This window comes from Schistocerca nitens, chromosome 3 (assembly GCF_023898315.1).
Source record: "Schistocerca nitens isolate TAMUIC-IGC-003100 chromosome 3, iqSchNite1.1, whole genome shotgun sequence".
Classification (NCBI taxonomy): domain Eukaryota; kingdom Metazoa; phylum Arthropoda; class Insecta; order Orthoptera; family Acrididae; genus Schistocerca; species Schistocerca nitens.
In genome coordinates this window covers 289,601,545-289,619,906 of record NC_064616.1, presented here as the reverse complement: position 1 = coordinate 289,619,906, position 18,362 = coordinate 289,601,545, and positions in this window count along the sequence as shown.

The window sequence follows — 18,362 nt, the reverse complement described above, 5'->3', positions numbered from 1 at the left end:
TGCATGTTGCAGGTCCTGTACAGGTCTTTCTGGATACAGAAAATGTTCGACTGATGTCCTGGCCAGCACATTCTCCAGATCTCTCAGCAATTGAAAACGTCTGGTCAATGGTGATAGAGCATGCCTCGTCACAATACGCCAGTCACTACTGTTGATGAACTGTGGCATTGTGTTGAACCTGCATGAGCAACTGTAATTGTACACGCCATCCAAGCTGTGTTTGACTCAATGCCCAGGCGAATCAAGGCCATTATTACGGACAGAGGTGATTGTTCTGGGTAATGATTTCTCATGATCTATGCACCCAAATTGGGTGTAATGTAATCACATGTCAGTTCTAGTATGATATGTTTGTCCAATGCATAACCGTTTATCATCTGTGTTTCTTCTTGGTGCAGCAATTTTAATGGCCAGTAGTATATTTCCAATTTCACTCCAGTTAGTACAATCTAATCAATAATGTAATCTATTGCAGCACCTTCTATAATAAACCATATAATTACGGTATAACACAGCAGATTTGACAAAATCTTTCTCTTGGTACTGATAACATTTCATCTTATAACTCAAAATAATTATGATCAGGTATTTTCTGGGATATGGTTGATATTCATGTTTAAATATTTCATCTATGCACAAAGGACAAAGAGAAACTGTCACACCACACTGCTTCATGTATTTCAAGATACACTATAAAAGTAGTCAGCACTTTAATTTAAACATGATGAATATGCTAAAAGAGAATTATTACAATTTTACTGTTAAGCTGTATGAATGAGAAGCGGGATGGTTTTGATACATGCTTTTCATCCATTACGTATGAAGCAACAAACATTGATCTTATGGATATAGACTATAGATGCAAGAAAGTTACTAATATTTTTCAAACACCTAGGGAAGGAAGAGGATAATGTTAGTGTATGTGAACATAAAACCATCATGAGAAATAAGTCTCTCCTTCAATAAATGAAATCAAAATATAAAGCAGAAAGCACTAATCGTCTGTCTCTCCAAGAAATCAAAATTACTGTAATACATAATGAATATCTGTTACGGAAAGATCCGCCTTTTCAACAAGAGTGTTTTCTGGTGAAGACAAAAACATAAGCAGAAGGAGACTAAAGTAAGTGGTTTACGCATATCTGCAGGAATATTTCTTCCATATACATATTCATTGCCACATAAAGTGAAATGGGATAAAAATAGGCTCATCTGAGATGAATATTAAACATAATTTGTAATGCAAGATTCCCTGATTAGCAATAACTGCATCCTTTAGGAGGTTAAGTATCATATAAATTAAATTGTTTATCTGAAATGTAAGGTAAAGGTGAATATTAAGCTATCTATTTCTTCTGCGTAAGGAAATACTATTACGTACTGATATGAAAGGAAGTACATTGTGATACACAGGAACATTTTTGTTAAACTAATGTACGATACAAACACATATGATAGAATAGTGGCAACTTATTAAACTTATTTCTCCATCCAGCCATGCTATTGATATTACTGTTGCTCTATGCCAAACAAATCATAGAACATGAACATGCAATGAACCGTATAGATTCATCGCAAAATTACTAGACTTATTAGTTGTTGTCATTAAGTGTGTAACACTAGAAAACGCTGAGCCCAGGTCACTCATTAATACTTACCACTGCCGAGGAGGTTTTTTCCTTAAACTAATTTATTAAAGTCAACATCTAAAACAACAAAAGCTGATTCTTCATTGACCTTCCAGATGATGCCAAACTCTGTTGGTTAAACAATCAACTCTTTCTTGTCTTCCAATGTAGTTTTAGTTAGTTCATATGTGATGGTGTGCCACTAGGCAGCAGAGCAATAGTAGGGCATAACTCATTAAGATGCATTGTTACAACCCTCCTATTGCCCTGCTGCACAATGGCAATGTTCCAATAGGAAACTCTCGTACGTACTCAGTCATCCTCTTTAGTGATTTGAAAGATCACGCTCTATGCAAACACATGAAAGTAACTTTTTCTTTTGAATCAATGACAACTTTTAATGAAATTATCTGTATGGAAGAGTGTTGTTGCTTCCAACACATTTCACACTTTCGTCTCCTGCCATCCCTGTAATCAATGTTTGATATATTTTCTGTTTGCATATTGAAATAAAAGCATTTTCCTTGCATGTAATGCAGTCTCTCCTGTAATTATAAAACATGTTCCAATTCTATAAGATTTTCCAAATGTGAAAAATTGTTCTAAACTACAATATGGCCATGTACCTATGAACAAATATTCCATTCAGATTTAAAAGTACTTAAATTGGTAAACTATTATTAGTACTGCATGAAATAGTCCCATAGTTATATCTTCACCCTACTAAATACCAATAACAAGGAAGTTAATCACATTAAGAACACATGTAAGCAAAAATGAGATGAAAGTTTAAAAAGAAATGGAACAGAAGCTATCAAATTAGGAGAATGTATAATCAAAAACAAGATGAAGATTTAAAAAGAAATTGAACAGAAGCTATTGAAATCCAATGCAAATTTCCTTTCCTGAAATGTGGAAATTTGTGAGGACAATATAGAAACACAATTCACTGACAATATCAAGTGTTCCAATATCATGGGACTCTCTCTTTGAAGGAACAAGGTGATGCACCAGACAAAATGTGCATCCACCATTGACACATTATGTAATTAATTTTAAAAATACAGATATTTACCCACAATAATACTCTTTAACTGGACCACAACTATAAATTCAAAATAGTTTTAATGTAGTAACAGTACTTAAATGTATAGAACTGATAATATTTACAAATATTCCACAAAGCAACCTCATGTCTTCAACAACAGCAAAAACTGTAGGAAATGCATGAAACTGCATACGGACATCTCAACCATGCTGTCCTTCATATGCTTATAAAACGGATCACTCAACTGAAACACCGAACAGTTTCCCCCAGATACAATACTCTTGCCCTTGAAAGCTAATAGGATATCTTAGTACATTCCATTTGTCACCATGCAAAGCAAATACATAAAACCTTTATTTACCTTCAAGACTATAGTAAACATTTGATTAACATGTCTCTGCTGACATATTAGAAAATCTTGTTATATCTCCCATTAAAAAGTGAAATTACCTATCCATCTATTTGAGTGAAAGTAGGGAATGTTGTCTCATCTGACGAAAGGTAACAAATATCCGATACGGTTGTGATTTGTGTTACCAGTGATACTTAAAAGCTAAACTCCTCCTGTACAGGCCATGAAGGCACAACTGTACCGACTGACTGCCGTGTCATCTTCAGGCCATTGGCGTCACTGGATGTGTAGATGGAGAGTCATGTGGTCAGCACATCGCTCTCCTAGCCGTATGTCTGAGACCGAGGTCATATATGCAACTGTGAAATAAATGTCCTCAGTTCTTTGGCAGTTACTGTTCATGTGTACTGGTGTAGAATTTACTGCAGATATGGAGCTCTATTTTAAGTACTAATAAACCCCAGTCACTGATATGGATCAGATACGGATATTGTTAATACTCCATGAATTAGTCCATGTGGTATATTTTCAGTCTAGTACAGACCAATAATAAGGAAGTTAATCACCTTAGAAGCATGTATAATCAAAAACCTGATGAAAGTTTTCAAAACCTTGAACAGAAGTTATCAAATGAAGAGGAAGTGTAATCAAAAACGAGATGGAGGTTTAAAAAATTTGAACAAAAGCTATGCAAATTTCCTTTCCTGAAATGGGGAAATTTGTGAGGACATAAAGAAACACAGTTCACTGGCAAATATCAAGTGTTCCAAAATGAAGGGAACCTCTCTTTCACGTAACAAAGTACAATATGGTCTTGTAATATGGTCATGTACCTGTGAATAAATATTCCATTCAGATTTAAAAATGCTGAAATTGGCAAAATATTATTAATACTGCATGCAATATTCCATTTGTTATATTTTCCCTCTCCTACATACCAATAACAAGTAAGTTAATAACATTAATAGCACATGTAATCAAAAACCAGATGGAAGTTTAAAAAGAAACTGAACTGAAGCTATCAAATAAAGAGAATGTGTAATCAAAAACAAGATGAAGATTTTAAAAAATTTGAACAGAAGCTATTTAAAGCCACTGCAAATTTTCTTTCCTGAAATGGGAAATTTGTGAGAACACTACAGAATCTCAGTCCACTGGTATTTATCAAGTGTTCCAAAATCCAGCGACTCTCTTTTTCAAGGAACAAGGTGACACAAAACACACATTATGTAAATAATTTTAGAAATTGGAATTTTACCCACCATAACACTCTTTAACCAAACAATAACTATAAATTCAAAATAACTTTAATATATTAACAGTAATAAAATGTATAGAACTGATAGTATTTACAAATGCTCCACAAAACAACCTTATGTCGTACAACAACAAAAACTGTAGGAAATGCATGAAACTGCTTATGGACATCTCAACCATGCTGTCCATCATCTGATGATGTAACAGATCACTTGACTGAAACACATTACAGTTTCCCCCAGATACAATACTCTTGCCCTTTAAAGCTAACAGGATATCTTAGTATAGTTCTTTCATCACCAGGACAGTTCATGAAAAAATGTCTCCTGAAGTAAACAAAGGACACAAATATTACACATGGCTGTTAGCTGTAATGCTACATCAAATGTACCATTTTCAAATAGTATCTATTCAGCTATTTGCATTATTCTTTTGGACTCATGTAGCTGTTTGATTGTATACTTTCATTTAATGACATACCCACTCTCCACTTGTTATACTAAGAACAGTTTGGGTATGTCAAACTCCAGCTTATGTATTAAGTCTCACAATCATCATACTTGGAATAACACCAACACTTTTCCCATTTCATTGCTATAATATACTCAGGCTGTTGCGCTAATTTATTAATGCATCATCCTGTTATGCCCTCTTCCTTTATATGTGGATTATGTATAAAACACAGATTTTTTTAGAATAATCTAGTCTCAGTATTGATGAAAGTTCATCTAAAAAATTCTATATAATTACGAGGAGGATATACTGAGCAGAGGCTGTTATCTGTCTTTAAATACTGCATCTATTCTTATCTCATGAGGACAACATATTAATCAAAGGAAAGTATAGGTTGGAATAGCAATAGTTTTATATAAAGGATAAATTACTACTCAGCATAAGGATGGCACGTTGTGTTGCTAACACATACAACAAAAATTCTGTTATGCATATGTCACCCAGCAGCTTCAGACTGTCAAGCTTTCTATTCGCACACAGCTGACATTCCATCTGCGTACAATATAGACAATATTTTTGTTAGAATTATGTGAGCTTCATTTTGTATCATTTACATACATCTAGAAAATAAGGGATCCTAATAACTTTTGACTTCAATGACCAACCATTTGTTTTGAGTAACACAAATCAATTCCTGTTGCTCACATACAATTTTATCAATTCATATGCAGTACCTATAATAACCAGGTTCCGCAGCTTGTCAAACACTTTTTCCAAGTCAAGAAACACTCCAGTAATATACGGATTGTTCTCTGTTATTCCAGTTACTATTTTGTCTATTAACTGTGCTGCAGCTACTGGAGTTAAGTAGCCTGTTCAAATGTCATGATGATGCCGACTTCACTCCATTACAGTCCTCCCATGGAGTAAAATTCCTTGGTACTACTTGGAATTGAACTCAAGTACTATGCATAGCAGCCAGTTTGATTGACCACTGTGCTATGGAAATGGACATATGACATAGCAGGCCTTACACATCCTGGCTTTCCATTTCAATATCACTAGATATGAGAAATACTGCCACTCAAGGTAATGTTCTTCTTGACTGTTTTTCTATACCCATTTTCCAAAATTTCATATTTTCGCAAATCACAAGTACAAGGTGCTTCAATATATTGCTTGACGTATATCTCGGTAAGTGTAAAACTGGATTGCATTTTATATTTTTCCATTGTGAGCCATCAATGGGAGGATGGTAATGGTGAGCATTTATAAGTTTTTCAATGAAACCGGATGTGATTTAGATTCAGGTTGTAGATACAGTATGTCTGAGGCAATTAGGTCCTCACTTATGCCCCTGGAATATATATCTGAAAATCTGGCAGATTTTGTCAGGCAACCTGGGAAGGACGTTGACAGTGTCTGTCAAGTTAGAATTACCAATGATCGTCTATCATTCATAGTATAAAACTAACTTAATGCAAAGTATTAACACCTTGTATTTTTAAGAAATGAAAATGAGATTAGAAGACACAGTGAGGTTAAGTACTGCATGAACAGACAACACAATAAGACCATCTTTACATGAGCCTGCAAAAGGAATTAGAAAGGATTACAGCTTGTAACTGACACACGTTTACTTTCAGGTCCAATCCTAATGTCTGTCCATGGCCAAATAGAGTGGCTCGAATCACAATGAAATGCAAAGTATTAACACCTTGTATTTTTAAGAAATGAAAATGAGATTAGAAGACGCAGTGAGGTTAAGTACTGCATGAACAGACAACACAATAAGACCATCTTTACATGAGCCTGCAAAAGGAATTAGAAAGGATTACAGCTTGTAACTGACACACGTTTACTTTCAGGTCCAATCCTAATGTCTGTCCATGGCCAAATAGAGTGGCTCGAATCACAATGAAATGCATATAACAAACATATTAACAATTTCATAACACAGCAGTCTGCAAGTATGACACAGTTGAGACTCATACAAATGGAACAGCGTAACTGAGAAATATGTTAGATGACTATTACAAAATCTATTATTTCTGTATGTGAGAATATTTTAGTGTACTGATGTGAAAATTAAGGGAATGGTTGAGATAGAGAAATATTTTTGTTACATTAATCTACCAAACATAACACATATAACAGAATAGCCATACCAAATTAAACTCTGTCTTATATTGGTATTGTATTTCTGTTACCATCATGCACTCACTAAGTACAACATGTACAATGAAAGTGATCAGAATTTTAAATCTCTTCATAAATAAACCATTAGAATTTCTGAGATATATTTCCATACATATATAACAACAGATAGCACTTCGCTCATGTCTCTCAGTGATGTTCAACATAGCCACACATTGTCACTTCAAACACTTGTTTACTATATCAAATACTTAAAAATATCAAATGCTGTACTGTCACTGAATGTTCAAAAGACACCAATCGAAGCTGATTTTTCAAGTAACAACTGCTTGACTACCAGAACAGTCATAGTTCTAGAGATAGGATGGTGTGATGTTGGGCAAGATGTGATCAGAGGGTATCAATGCATCATTGTACACAATTAAGAAATACTGATTTCAACCTTTAACTTTGACGATGTTAGAAAATAAAACTTTCTTAGTATTGCTACTCAAGACAACTTTTCAAGCAATTTATGCAGAGTTCTGGAGCATCATTACAATGCAAAAATGTAATAGCATTACTGATCTTCAGAACACTAGTAAACATTTGATTAACATGTCTCTGCTCAAGTATCAGAAAATCTTGTTCTATATCCCATTAAAAGCTGATATTACCTATACCTCTGGTTGAGTGAGAGTAGAGAATGTTCTCTCTTCTGCCAAAAGAAACAAATATCAAACATGGTGTTACCAGAGGTGAAATAAATGTCTTCAGTTGTTTTTAGGTTATTGTTCATATGGACTGATGTAGAATTTTCTGGAGATGTGGAATTCTATTTTAACTATTAAGCAGCCCCAGTCACTGACATGGATCACTGAGAATTTTTTTCCAATTGCACTCCACTTAATACATTCTAATCACTAATGTATTAATATCTAATCTGTTTAAGCACCTTCTTTTATAATCAGATTACAGTATGACACAGCAGATTTTACAAAATCTTTCTCTTGGTGTTGATAGCATTTCATCTTATAAATCTCAATAATTATGATCAGGTTTTTTCTGACATATGGTTGATATTCATTTTTTCATATTTCATCTATGCACAAATGACAAAGAGAAACTATCACACTTCATTGCTTCATTTCTTTCAAGGTGAAACATAAAAATAGACAGCACTTTAATTTAAATGTGATGAATATGCAAAAAGTGAATGATAACAATTTCTACTGTTAAGCAGTACAAATGAGAAGTGGAATGATTTGGGTACATGCTTTTGATACAATAAGTATGAAGCAAAAAACTCTTCACTTTCAGATATATTGATTATACAAGTAAAAAGGTTGAAAATATTTTTCAAACACCTAGGAATGAAGAGGATAATGTTAGTGTTTGTGAACATAAAACCATCATGAGAAATAAATCTCCCCTACAATAAAGGAAACACAAAATATAAAGCAGGAAGCACTACTGGTCTGTTTCTCCAAGAAAGGAAAATTACTGTCATGCATAATGATCATCTGTTCTGGATAGAATTACCTTTTCAACAACAGTGTCTTCCAGTGAAGACAAAAATGTAAGCATAAGGAGTTTAGTGGTTTACACAATCTGCAGTGATATTTCTTCCAAATGTTTATCCACTGCCACATAAAGTGAACTGAGATAAAAATAGGGTCATATGAGGTGAATGTTAAACATAATTTTATGATGGCATATTGACTGACAAGCAATGACTGCATTCTTGATATGGTTAAGTCTGATATAAATTAAATTGTTTATCTGCAAAGTATGTTAAAGCAGAATATTAGGCAATCTATGGCTTCTGCATGAAGAAATATCATTACATACTGATACGAAAGGAAGTAAATTATGATACACAGAATCGCATTTGTTAAACTAATGTTCAGTACAAACACATAAGATACAATAGCGGTAAGCTACTAAGCTATTTCCATAAGCAGTACGGTCATTGATGTTACTGTTTTTCTGTCCCAAACAAGTCTTACAACAAGAGCATGCAGGGTCACATATATACTCATTGCCAATCTATTAGGATTGCTTACAAGTTGTCATTAGGTGTGTAACACTAGAAAGCGCTGAGCACATGTCACTCATTGATACTTAACATTCCTGTGGATGTTCTTTCCATAGACCAGTCTGTTAAAGACAATACTTAACACTTTAAAAGCTGAATCATCATTTCATCATTACCTTTTCAGATGATATCAACCACAGTTGGTTCTACTGTCAATAATTTCATGTCTACTAAAGTAGTTGCACTTACTTCATAAGTGATGATGTGCCACTAGGCAGTAGACAGCAGAAGGCTGTATCTTACTATAATACATAGTTACAACCTCCTGACATCCAGCTGACAATGAAAATGTTCAACAGGGAATCTGGGTATCTATTCACTCATTACTCAGTGATCTGAAACATCACTCTCTATGCAAACACATAAAAGCATTATTTTCCTTTGACTCAATGGACAAGTTTTATTAATTTACCTCTATAGAGGAGTGTTGTACCTTGGAACACTTTTGTCTCTTTCACATATTGCCAGCCCCATAACAGTAGTTTATTATATTTTCTGATTCAATTTTAAAGTAACAGCATTCAGTTTTCATGTGGTGCAGACTTTTTGTGAAATTACAAAAATTGCTCCAGATTTGTAAGATTTTTGCAAATGCGAAAATCTGTTCCAAGGTACAAAATGGCCATGTACCTACAAACAAATATTCTGTTCATATTTAAAAGTGCTGAAACTGGCAAAATCTCCACTACATTCCAATAACAAGGAAGTTAATCAAATTAAGTGGAAGTATTATAAACGACCAAATACAAGTTAAAAAATTTTGAACAGAATCTGTTGGAAACCAACTCAAATTTCCATTGGTACATCTTGTTTCAACACAAAGATGGTAAATGACAAAATTTTCCCTGAACATTTCTGAAATGGGGAAATTTGTGAGGACATTACAGAAATTCAGTTCATTGTGAAATATCGAATGTCCCAAGCTAAAGAGACATTCTGCTACTAGGGACAAGATGATGCACAACACAAAGTGTGGCTTATCTACCCACATATAATGTAATTAGTTTTAAAAAACTCAGAATTTTACTCACCATTATACTGTTAACTGAACAATAACAAAACATTCCAAATAGTTTTTACATAATGAGATTTTCACTCTGCAGTGGGGTGTGCAGATTAAAACTGTGTGCCAGACCGAGACTCAAACTCGGGACCTTTGCCTTTCGTGGGCAAGTGCTCTACCAAATGAGCTACCGAAGCATGACTCACACCCCGTCCTCACAGCTTTACTTCTGCCAGTACCCCGCCTCCTACCTTCCAGACTTTACAGAAGCTCTCCTGCGAACCCTGCAGAACTAGCACTCCTGAAAGAAAGTATATTGCAGAGACATGGCTTAGCCACAGCCTGGGGGATGTTTCCAGAATGAGATTTTCACTCTGCAGTGGAGTGTGCACTGAAATGAAACTTCCTGGCAGATTAAAACTGTGTGCCGGACCGAGACTCGAACTTGGGACCTTTGCCTTCCGTGGGCACGTGCTGGTAGAGCACTCTGTTATGCTGTCCTTTGTGTGATTATAAAATGGATATCTAGACTGAAACACTGAACAGGAACATTGTATGTTCCTGGGTGCACTCCCCCCAAACACAATACTCTTCCCCTAGAAAAATATTAGATTACCTTGGTACATCTTGTTTCAACACGATGATGGTACATGATGAAGTGTTTCCTGAACTACAATAAAAAACTAAACTCCACCTGAAAGCCCAACTGCACCAACTGGTCCTGTCATTCTCAGCCCACAGGTGCCACTGGATGTGGACATGGAGGGGCATGTGGTCAGTATGCCACTCTCCATGCTGTATGTTAGTTTGTGACCCGTGAATTAAACAAAGGGCACAAATATTATACATAGCTGTTAGCAGTATTGCTACATAAAATGTGTCATTGTAAAATAGCATCCACTCAGTTATCTGCATTGTTCTATTCGACTCATGTAGGTGTTTGGTTCTAGACATTAATTTAATGACTTCCCCTCTCTCAGCTTGTTTTACTTAGAACACTTTGCAGGTGTGAAACTCCAGCTTAAATATTAATTCATACAATTCTCATACTCAGAATGCTGCCAAAGCATTTTGCATTGCACTCCTATTAATATATTCCAACTTATGCACTAATTTATTAGTGCTTGATCCTATTATGCTCTCTTCTTTTATATGTAGACATGTATAAAGTACAGCATATGTTAGAATAATCTAGCCTCAATATTGATGACATTTCATCTCAAAAATCTGTACAGTTATGATGAGGTTTTACTGAGCCATGGCTGATATCCATCTTTGAATACTTCATCCATACATGACTCATGAGGACAATGGAAAGTACAGGGTGGAATATCAACAATATTATGCAAAGCATAAATTGCTACTCACTATAAAGATGACATAATGAGTTGCTGACAGGAGTAACAAAAATAATGTTACACATTTGTTGCCCAACTTCTCCAGACTGTCAAGCTTTGTGTTTGAACAGAGTTGACATACCATCTGCATACAGTACACACAATATTTTTTGTAGAGTTGTATCAACAGTGCTTTGTATCATTTAGATAAATTAATAAAATAAGAGATCTTAATATGGCATCCTGAGGATCTCCTCACTTTACATCAGTAATTTTTTATTTGTATGACCCACCATTTGTTTTAGGTAACACAAATTGTTTTCCACTGCTCACATATGATTTTATCAATTCATGCACTGTCCTCTAATAACAAGTTTCCACAGCTTGTCACGTAATATAGTGATGGTGACAGAACCAAAACCTTTCTCAAAATCAAACAACACTCCAGTAACACACGGCTTTTTCGCTATTGCAGTTATTGTTTTGTCTATTAACTGTGCCGCAGCTACTGAAGTTGATCATCTCATCAACTATCAAGATGAGGTTGAATGCACTTCATTACAGTCCTCCTATGAAGAAAAATCCACAGCAGTAGCTGGAATGGAACTTCAGTCGAACAAATAGCAGTCAGTTCCATTGACCACTCTGCCATAGCAATGGACTTACGACATAGCAGGCTTTACATAGTGTGTCTCTCCATTTTAATGAGACTTCACATTAGAAATCCTGCCTCTCAAAATAAGGTTCTTCTGAGTATTTGTTAATACCAACCTTCATACACACATCAAAAACGTTTTGCATTACCCCGGTTCCCAGAACTCCTGAAGATAGACGTTGACTGTGGATATTGTGTCACAGACACAGTCCCTTTGACTGTTCAGAGATGTCACTAATCCCACCCAAAGGTGTAAACAACCATGCACGAGCAGCACCTATTAGACAGAGAGGGTCTGACAGCCGATCTGTTCCAGTCATTCCACCACGAAGGAGGTACACAGCTCATGTTATCTGTAGTTCAACCATGCCTAGACAGTCAATGCCACGGTTTGATCATGTAAATGGGCCCAACAACATGTTGAATGGACCACTCAGGATTGGCATCACATTCTCTTCACCAATGAGTGCTGCATATGCTTTCAACCAGACAATCGTCAGAGATGTGTTTGGAGGCAACCCTGTCAGGCTGAACACCTTAGACGCACTATCTGGTGAGTGCAACAAGGTGTAGGTTCCCTGCTGTTTTGGGGCGGCATTATGTGAGGCTGACATACACAGCTGGTGGTCATGGAAGGCAACATATTGGCTGTACGATACGTGAATGCCATCCTCCGACTGATAGTGCAACCATATCGGCAGCATATTTCTGTGCCCCCATTGTGCACATCTTGCGAATGACTTCCTTCAGGATATCGCTTGACTAGAGTGGCCAACATGTTCTCCAGACATGAATCCTATCAAACATGCCTGTGATAGACTGAAAAGGGTTGTTTATGGACGATATGACCCACCAACTATTCTGAGGGATCTACGCTGAATTGCCATTGAGGAGTGGGACAATCTGGACCAACAGTGCCTTGATGAATCCTTAGTTATTTGTGGGATACTGTTGAAGTGGACTCAATTAGAATTTTTTTCAGGTCGTGCAGCTTCATTTTAAGTATGAAGAAGCACATGTCAGTGACATGGAACAGCGACAAAGGTTTTGGAGTTTCACTCTGCTTAATACATTCAGACTAATGAATTAATATATCAATTTCTGATCTATTACACTAGTTTGTACATAAATGGATTAAAATGTGACTCAGTAGATTTTACAGAATGTTTCTCTCAGTATTGATAACATTTCATCTCAAGAAATCTTAATAATCATGATCAGGTTTTTTCTGACAGATGGTTGAAATCCATATTTAAATATTTCATCTGTGCACAAATGACATAGACAAACTATCACATCTCATTGCTTTGTGTATTTCAAGGTATTGCTGAAAAGTTGGCAGTCCTTTTATTTAACCACAATGAATATGCAACAAGAGAATGGTAACAATGTGTGTTGTTACATAGTACAGTGGGAAAGGGGGAGGTTTAGATACACGCTTTTGATATGCTGGGTATGGAGCAAGAAACCATCCACCTACAGATATGGAATGTCATCCAAGAAAGTAGAAAATTTTTTCAAACAGCTAGGGAAGGAAAAGGATAATGTTAATGTCTGTGAGGTTAGAGGTAACATGAAAAATAAATCTGTGCTATAATGAATGAAATCAAAATGTAAAGTAATAAACATTACTGGACTGTTTCTCCAAGACATGAAAATTGATGTCATTCAAAATGAACATAATATTACTGAAAGAACTGCTTTTTCAAGAAGAGTGTCTTCTAGTGAAGACACAAAAGTATGCAGAACCATGGAATAAAATCTAGGCTGGATTTAAATTTGTCAAAACAAAATCAACACAAAGCACAAAGAACTGTTTTCTTCAAGGGAGAAAGTTGTACAATGAATACCCCAAGATCATTAAAAAGATTACTGGAAGAAACTTATTTTAAAAGACAGTTAAAATATATCTGATTAGCAACACATTCTCCACAGTGAAGATCAAAAATCTAACAAAAGGTAATAATAGTAATAATAACTGTATAACTTACTGATCATTTCACGGCACACTTTCACTTTTTTTCTATTGTGGAAAACTTTATCCCTATGTTCTTTAGTGGATAATATTAACATCTTACCTCATTCTGAGCTCAAAAGTGCTTTGAGAGAGAAGTGATGCTGATTCAGAATTTTTAGGCAAGAAAATTGGTAGTATTAGCAGCCCACAAAGTAAAAACCAAATAACATCACTATGATGAATGTGTCAGCTGACAGTGTGTGTAGTATTGTATTTTGATATAACTTGTGTATAGCATCAGCCCTGTTTGTACTAATCATTATTGAGAAATGAATGAATTGTGAAATGCTCACTTTTTACATTATTCATAATTTGTTTGTGAAACAATATTGCATGCTAGAGGTAAACTGAATGAGGTTGGACTATTTTAAAGAGACTGGTCTTGTATTCAACAGAGTGAGGAATCCAGTCTCCATTTAGCAATCTAGATTTAGGTTTTTGGTTGTTCCTGTAAATAATTTAGTGTGCTTTCTAACATAATGTGGTAGTCCAGTATCTGTCTCACCCTTGTTTAATTAGACCTGTAAGTATGTAAATGCCTGTATAAATGAATTTTTTGCTCTTTCACTGTATATGACATGTTCAGTATATTGATAAAAGTGATCCATAGATGAAATCACTGATACTGCTACTACCAATTCTATTACTAGAATATTGCCTGTATTTAGGAAATTTCATGCAACTTACAATACATTTGATAAAAGTGATCCATAGATGAAAATAACTACTATCACTGATACTGCTACTACCATTTCTATTACTAGAATATTGCCTGTATTTAGGAAAGTTCATACGACTTACAATACATTTTTAAATCATCTATAAAATATGTAGGGGTCTATGCCTTTAAAAGATTCAAAAGCTGTAGTACTATAATACACAGTTCTCACAAGGAGAAAGTATGTGTCAAGGATCTTCTGGTCAATATTTCTATCTATGCTGCTAACTGGTCCAATTATCTGGAGTAAAGGATTATCATATACTCACACTTTACATGAAACGTACTGCTTCTGTAGGTGATTAACTTTCGGCAACCATCAAGTCTCTTCTATGTAAAATGAAACATGCATTTAACAGTAAGATATTTGTGAAATAGACTTATGACATACAGGTAAGTACATATGGTAAAACAATAGTGGTATGTGATTTATGTTCCAAAAGAATGTAATTATTCAGTTAATTAAAATAATTACCACCTAAGGGTGCATGTAGAACAATGAGGGAAAAATTAATTGCTACACAACAACACACAATTCTCACAGGACTGAGGTTATTGTGGAATAAATTCATTTCAGGTAATGCTAGCACACATTTCTAGAAAATTCCCACAGGCAAAACTTCCTCCTCAATTCTTTTTGTTTGATAAAATTTTGAGACAACAACTAACATCATAGTTTTTATATTAATTGTTCTCAGTTTACATGACAAATCCACTACAAAGCTGTTTGACTGTGTATATTAAAGTTTATTTTCTATAGGAACATTCTTTGCAGTCTGATTGTGTCAGTCACACAGGAAAATTTCTGGTCCGTGTTGATGCATACAGTGGATATGTAGAACGACAAGTATACCACATTAACTTGACCACACTCACGAGTATCAATGTGGTCAAGTTAATGTAGTATACTTTCCCTTGTACTTGACCACACTCACCAGCATCACTGTCCAACTCCGTAGTGCAGTGGTACTGTTACCGCCTGCCACACAAGGGAGCCAGGGATTGATTCCCGGCAGGGGACTGTGTGTTGTGTGTCTTTCATCATCATTGACATGCAAGATGCTGAAATGGTATCAAATAAAAAGACTGGCAACACGCGGATGAACCCCGAAGAGGATATCCCGGCTGATAAATGCTATACGATCATTTCATTTCATACCAGTATCACTGTCAGTCAAGTCTGGAACAAGTACGCTGCTTAGAGAGTTAGCTCAGTTCACTACTGGAGCTTTTCATGTGCTTGTGATCAATGTGCTTCATTTAGATGAAGCAACTCCAAAAAATATTGATAATGTTGTCATTTTTGTATAAATTAAACAATTTCATTCTCTTCCTTCTTTCCATTTGTTAGCAAAACTTCTGTTAATATTGCTACAAAATGTTTCAGTTCATTTAAGCATCATCTGTTGATTTTCTAATCATCTCTGCACATGTTATTTCATTCAGTAAATATGAAGTAAGAATACAAAACAGCAAACAGAGGAGCTTCTGAGCAACTGAGATGGACGTACAAAAGGATAACAATTTATTAAGCCTTTGACAAATTTCCTCTGGTTACTTTTTCACTGTTTCCTATGAAAAATAAATTGTGGCTTCTCCGTACCAATAGCCAGTGCACATCACAGGAAATTTACACATTAGGCAGTGTCAATGACAAGTATAGTAATAACCCAGTCAATTCCACATACAGGGGTGATTCTAGTGCATGTTACAGTGTGATGCAAAATCACAATATTGTAAGAGAGTACTGAACGATTGGGGGCAGTGTACCTGTGCATCAGTGTAACCACATAAAGTGAGAGACTAAGCCCAAGATACATGACGTAAGGATTTTGAGAAAGATTTTACAAACGACAACTGTGTTGTCATAATAAGTGGGGCAGAAGGCAGTTCAGACAGAGATGATGATGCTATTTGGTTCCTGGGACACTCAACTGCATGGTTATCAGTGCCCATACAAAGTCCCAATTTTTACACATTTCAAGCGAGCCACTGTCACGAATGATGATGATCGTGATGATGATGAAATGATGAGGACAGCACAAGCACCCAGTCCCCGGGCAGAGACAATCGCCAAACAGGCCAGGAATCGAACCCGGGACCCTGTGAACCAGAGGCAGCAATGCAGTTGAGACAGGAATACGACATATCACATAGATAGTGATCTGCCCACACACGTGAATAGAGCTGTGAGCCAGCTGATTTCAAAGATGTTGCACTGGTATTTGTTGGGACTATCATTTCACAGTGTTTCACTAGGAGCTAGACACCTAAATATGACTTGGAGGGAAGGTTGGTATAACTAATTAATGGAAGTATGTGGGAGGGGTGCATTTTTTAAATGCCTGTTTTAATATGTAGGAGAAATTGGTCTTTTTAGGAAATATCCAGACAACAAGTTCCCCTGCTTAATGAATGTATCCATATGTTACAAAACTACTGTAGCATATACTCACAAGTTGCAACACACCAAATGGCACAATGACTATACGTCATATGGAAAATCAACATGACAAGCAACAATAGACACTTAACAGACTTAAAACTCTCTCATCAAAACGTGCAATCAATAAAAAATGAAATACAGCACTCTGAAGTTGGTCTCTAGTCTATGCACAGCAGCTGTAGAGACAGAAATATTCTCTTTGAATGAGAGGGCAGACTTTTAGGTTAGGAATAATAGTAATGTCTCATTCTCTTTTTGATCTCAATATATCATTCATTAATGAAGGATCCTGACCCATGCTTTCAGGAGGCAAATGAGAAGCTGCACTATAGTAGCATAAATCAAACATCGTGCCAAGGCCCAGATCTCAGCTGGTAGTGTGTGTGTGGAGTGACTGGTGTTGAGAAACACAGAACAGTATAATATTAGATACTTACATTATGAAAACGGATAAAAAGAGTGATATTATAATGTTTATAACAGACTGCCCTTGGATTCAGGATCATGAAGGCTCTAATTCTCATTGAGCCATCTTGATTCAGATTTTTCAAGGATTCCCCAAATTACTTAATGCAGATTCATAAATATTTCCTACTACACCATCAATGCCACCTATCTGCCTCTTCCTTATGAAACTATACCTATATGTATGTAAGTGTCTGTATTTAGGTCTTCTCAAACTATAACACCACAAGGTGACCAATACTTTTGTATCAGTATTCCATGGGTGACTATATCTACTACCAGAGCCACAAGCTTTATTCATATTCTGGAGAACAGCCAATAGGTTGTTGCCTGGAGAAGGGTGAAAAAGATACAGAGACAGTGAAACGATAATTATTACTCTATCAGTATGCACTGTGATGTAGAAAATGAAAACGGATGTTTGAAGAATAAAGATGTAAAACTCACTGAATTCCCTCACAGAACGAATATGAGCCTTTGTACAGTAACGCCATCTTTGTAAAGATACAAGGTTAAAGTCAAATATGGCTGGAGTGTTATTGTGCCACCTCCCAGAAAATTTTGGTTGTGGTGACTGATTTGTAGCTTAGCCCAACGACTCGGTTGTCGGTTGGGCTAGACGGTGATAATTTCGTTGTGAGATGATGAAACCAATGAATGTGAATGTTAAATAAATTGTGCTAAGACAATGATTGGTAATGCATCAGGCTGCCTATGTCCATGCCATACTTAATCCTCTGTTTGGTATA